We start from the raw sequence: 5,865 nt of genomic DNA, 5'->3' as shown, positions 1-5,865 counted from the left end.
TTTATATTGAAAGTGCTCAGATTTCAAATTTTCAATAGCATTTTTCAATAAATCTGAACCTCCAACATTGGAATTGTACATTGAGGGCAGTTTCCCTTGAAAGCTTGAATGCACATTGGGAGTATTGTCCAGTTTGTATACATCATTGATGCTATCATTTCCAATAGAGTTATGGGAAACTATGTTTGGTACTAATCCTGATGTTGCATGTATATATGGTGGTAGATAACTAGCTTGATGTTCGTTAGGAAAAATTGTTGATGATTGACAATCTCTACTTGTTGGGCTGCATCAAAATTATAATTTCTAGGTGTCATTAGACAATGCAGATTGGGTACTATCATGCCATCAAATGGGATCTGATCTAAGGACGGTCTTTGTGATACTATGCCATCTTCTATGTTAAACAATGTTGCATAATGAGGCTTTATGTTTTCCTCTTCATGGATTAGGGTTTGGTAGATTGGATTTTCTGTTTTCAGTGGCTTAATATGCAATAATGCATCATTGGTTTCTATCATTGTTTTCCTGTAGCAATCTCCACAGTCTATTACTCCTCTCATAGAGAATGCATCTGCAACTTCTTCTAGTGATTCAAATGTTCCAAGCCATTAGCGACGCTTAGTTTGTGGATCCTTTATCTCCGCAGCATATCGACCCCAAGGACATCTCCTGACACCCTTGTATTTCCTATGCCTTGGACATTTTTTGCATCTGGTAGACAAGTTTTTGCTTTCTTTAAAAGTGGACATGTCTTCATTCTCCAAATCTATAATTGTTTTTGCCTTGGAACAAGCCATCTATATTCTTGGTTCTGTAAAAATAGTGCACCATTTAGACAAAGTACATGAATTGAGTGGATGAAAGAAGCAAAGATAATAGAGTAGAATCTTCCTAATCTAATGCTATGTAGAATAATACAAAATGTTTAGCAAAATTTGGTTATTTTGGATATAGTAGTGTAGATTTTATTAAAATTAATAAAATCTATTAACTGCACTGATAATGTCTAAACCAACAACTACATTGGATAACGAATCAAAACAATAAAAATAGTTTTTTGCAAATGAAAAGAAATTGCAAATGGCTAATTATCATTGCCCAATAGTCCAATTAGTAGAAGAAATCAAATCTGAATCAAGCAATGATATAGATTGATAAATGCAAAATAAGTTCTAGTACGGTAATTGCTTGATTCATCATGTGAAGTGTCTAATTCTAAGGTGGATTAAATGATATCACACATATTTCAGATAATGTATGTGTTTAGAATTCAAAATTTGAAACTAACATTTCAAATGTATACTTATTTGTATCTTGTGTCCTTTGAGCTTCTACATATTACATATACTTCTCCATTATGTACAAAGTGGCATAAAAAATTATCATGTCAAATGCCAATAGGAATATGAACAAAGGTGTTTCCTTGACAGTAAAAAATAGCATTAAGAGAATGCACATGTTAAGTAGTGTGAACAATTCAGGTAAAGACATGGTGCTCTCAGAAATCAATAGTTCCTTTGGAGAAATTGTTTGTATATGTGACCTTGAACTTTATATAGCTTGATTATGTCTCCAAAGCTCGTGCACCCTATCATATGGAATAAAATAGATGATAACTATATAAAATAAAATGAAAAACTATCAGATCAGAACAGGCTGATGCTATATCAAGTTGTTATATGGTACATGTTGCCCCTTAATCCAATTCCTAGCACTTCTTGCCAAGCTCAAATTAGTCCTATAATCAAAATCGGGTCTCCAACTTGAGCTAAACTGTGAATATCAAGCCAGTTGATCAAGAAATGTCAAACACCCAATTAGTTGCATTTTGTTATCAAAATATCAAGCACCTGAGGCTATCCAGTTGACATTTGGTTGAATCTGAGCATATAAATGTAGAGAACCATACCAATTCTTAAGATGGAACTTGACAATGATCATACAGAATTATTAAGGGTTCTAAGTTAGCTTGACTTAATTTAATTGCTTTTCTCCAATTTAAAGTATGGAGGAATGTAACCAGTTCACGAATCTATGTTAATGGGTTTTTTACACTTGCTTAGAGCACCAAGTAACCAAATTTGTAGGGGAGAATGATTGGTATGTGCTGAAACCTAAATTTTCCTATCATATGTTCAAGTGTTTTGTAAAGCTATTTTTTTAACACTGAGAAGAAAGGATTTTGAAATACAAAATAGGTAATTGGTATCTACCTCATGCATAAGCCATGCAATCATGGTGCAATTCAAGGTCACGAAAGTCACCTTATTTGCTACAATAGGCATACTCTATAGTGAACTCTGAACGTGGGCAATGCCTTAGCTGGTCTTAGCTAGATACTTCATATAATGACGTTTATGATGTTTTCACGCTACTTTTGCACATTTTAGAGTGCATCGCAATGCATGTTACCAAAGTTATAAATAATATCAAACACAAGTTTAGTATTCTTTTTTAACTAAAACAACTTTCAACACATCAAAATGATCTAATGGTTGAAATGAAATTTTAATTTAACTAAACCTATACCACTTTAATTGCCTAAGTTTTCCTATTAATACTAACAATCACAAGGTAAATTATGCCTTACAGGGATTCAAATCTTACTTGAAAGGAAGGAAATAAAGATATCAGCAACATAAATTATATAAATAGCACACAAATGACAACTAAATAGAGCAAATAAATCCTTGTCTCTCATTGGTTACAAATAAAGTTATGAATAGTTGAAAAAAAAATCCAAATGGAATTGGCAAGTATAAAGCCACCAGCTGCAACCATGCTTGCATTCAGTGTTCTTTCAACTTGAACCAAGGTCTGAAGATGGATAACAAGGAAAGCTTTTTCTTCAAAATGAATACACAATATATGCCAAAAAAACCAAAAGAAACTGATAAGGAAAATTCAAATGATGCTTACCTAAATAATACTTCTTGCTTGTCAATGCAAGGGGTTTAAAAGTAGATATGTATGGAATGACCTATCTGAGAATGACATCATACTCCTAGTGGAGGGAGCTGAATGTGTGGTCAAGGCTTAAAAGCTCTTCAAGGATTGCTTTGGTACATATAATGCATAAACTTTTCCTTTGACCAAATGAACTCTTTTCCTCTAAATTTATTGATAATTGTGTCTATGTCGTCAGAAAAGAATCTAGATTCCATAAGCAATGTGAGTGCACCAAGTACAACACAAGGATAGAATAATGTTTATAACAAAATTTGAGAGTGGGACACCAAAAAGAAAGAATGATTCTAAAGCAAAAAATCCAAGGCACAATGAGTTACGACTTGCCAATATCAAAGTTGCTCATAAACTGTGTGCATTATGCATTAGAGTTATGAACAGAAATGAAGACATGAGTAACATCAAAACAAGATTCAAGCCTACTCAGTATCACACCAGAGCAGAAAAAAAATCACCCAACTTAGTAATAAGTACCAACAAAAAGAAAATGGCTTTTAAGCCCGAGTTCATCGATTCCACAGTTCTTGGTGACTCTAAAAAAAAAGACAAAGAAGAAAAAGAAGAATTGTGAAAAGAAACCGAAGTTGTACAGGATTCCACAGAGTCTCATTGATCATGAACATTCCCTTGCTCTACAAAAGCACAAGATGACGCGAGTAAGAGCAAACAAAGCAAAAAGACAGTGAGAGCAAAGGAGCCAAATATCAGTCAATCCTTGAGCATATTTAGTTTGTTGCACTTCATCTCTTGTGGGCCTCTAGTAGTAGAAAGTGATAATATTCTAAGCATTACATCTCTGAAAGATGGTCAATTTGTAGAGGTCAAGAAACAATCTTTATTTGCTAATTCGAAGAACATAAATCAATGTTGTAATAGGATTGTTGATCGAACTCTTGTTTCCATCTTCAACACCACCCTTTATGAATTTCTAATCACTTCCAAATTTTAAATTAAACATATTAGGGACCATAACCATCTCAAAAAGAAAACCTCTTTCTAGATAGAAGCACAAGTAGCGAGTTAGCAATAGCTGCAATTCCAAATTTCCAACAGTTGGTAGATTTTCTCATTCTTTTTGTTTTTCAGCAAGAGGTTAAAAGCCTATATATATATATATATATATATATATATATATATATATATATATATATATATATATATATATATATATATATATATATAATAGTAAGTAGATGTTTGATAGACTGTTAGCTCTTTGCAGCCGTGATTCTTCATTACACTCCAGTTTTGACCAAAATATATTGATATGCCAAAGTGAAATACTAGAAATATCATACACCTAAGACTGTCTTATGTGCTAAAATGTTGGAAGACAAAATGGCTTGTGAACTAGCAACCATCATTCAAAGTTTCAAATATAATCAGCTCTATTCCCAAACACTGATTAATTTAGCATGAAACAAAACTAAACCCCTACTGATATGTTATGACAAGTACCAGTCCATTGCAAAATCTGGTAACAAAACTAACTATTCTTCTGTTGCCAGTGGATTTGCAACAACTACCCCATGTCTTTCCTCCTGCGCATTCTCTACAGGCTCATCATCATGAATAGGGGAATGGGTAAAACTTGCATTATCTGAAACTGCATCCCCACCAACATTCTGCCTAGTGACAATATTCAAATCTAGAATGGGAGGCTGAACATGAGCAAATATTTCTTCATCATCATGGTCATTTTCAAAAATGACCAACAAAACATTAGCCTTTTGCAATTAGCGGGACACTGCAGAGCATGAATGGCATGTCTAAAGATTTTTCTTTTCAATGATTTCTTAATACTATTATAGACTGCCATATAAGCATGCCAAATTATTAATTTATGATACAGAAACCACAAAACTGTTGTATTTGATTGCATCGCAAGAGATTTAGCTCAGTTTTTAGTTACATTAAAATGTGAAACACGCTGAACTAAAAGGCATATGGAGTGATTGTAACTTGCTAATGTACCTTGACATGACCTAAACTACCAACTCAAAATCCCTAGACTAATTTCAGATGAGTTTCACACCCTAATTAAAGAAAGAAACCACAAAAGTCAATAGTGTTCTACATTGTTGCCCCCATGTCCAAATTTGCTATTGTTCAAGCAAATAAAAATAAAAATGCTTTTGACCATACTTGCGTCAGTTGTATCCATCCTCAGAGCATCTCTCTATGACATGCTAAGGAACTAGTGCACTTTGGTTTACTTTTGGAAACTCGTTCAAGGTCTACATCTCTTGTTGTTGCTCCAAAGAAACTGATTACAGTGGCAGAACATCAAGAGGTGCACACAAGTACTGTGATTGTATGTTAACAAATCCTAAGTAGATTGTAAATCAAATTGCAAACTACATGTTTATACCAAATATGACATGAAAACAGAGAAATTAGAACAAAACCTTTTTGTATATCCAACGAGGGGATTTAGGCAAAATGAAAATCCCAACAAGCGAGGGCATTGTTCATCGAAGAAGCCAAGCTGCATTCAATCCTTCCTTTCATCTCATAGATGGAAGGAATGAATATTCATTGGGATTGGGATGAAAGCACAAATGTATGTCGTATCTCATAAGAAGCTTTTAAAAGTGAAGTTAGCTATCTTGTGAATAGTTCCCCATTATGTTAGAAGTTGGATCAGGTTGAAAAGGAACCCAATTGGAATCATTTGAAGGTTTGCTTACATTGGTGAGTGCTTTCTTTGTAGAGGGTCAAATGTAGAGGTGGATGTTGTCATTGAGAAGGATAATCGTGGGAGGGGTAATATGAGCAATTGCATTCGAAGATTGAAGCATTGAAGAAAGATGTCCATGAAAGTTGAAAGCTCACTGAAAATTGTAACTATGCAGCTGAGCCGGAAGAGTCGCTATCAGTCAGTAAACTAGTATT

The 5,865-nt window shown here is 33.8% G+C and overlaps 1 pseudogene; it reads left to right on the top strand.

Annotated features, from left to right (window-relative positions):
* Positions 1-3,208: 3,208 nt before the first annotated feature.
* LOC149540738 (uncharacterized) lies at positions 3,209-3,919 on the top strand (annotated as a pseudogene).
* Positions 3,920-5,865: the final 1,946 nt, after the last annotated feature.

Source organism: Cupressus sempervirens, chromosome 9 (genome assembly GCF_028749045.1).
Source record: "Cupressus sempervirens isolate cs-2001-9-10 chromosome 9, ASM2874904v1, whole genome shotgun sequence".
Classification (NCBI taxonomy): Eukaryota; Viridiplantae; Streptophyta; class Pinopsida; order Cupressales; family Cupressaceae; genus Cupressus; species Cupressus sempervirens.
Note: the sequence above shows the minus strand (reverse complement) of the source record. Positions and strands in the feature narration are given on the sequence as shown.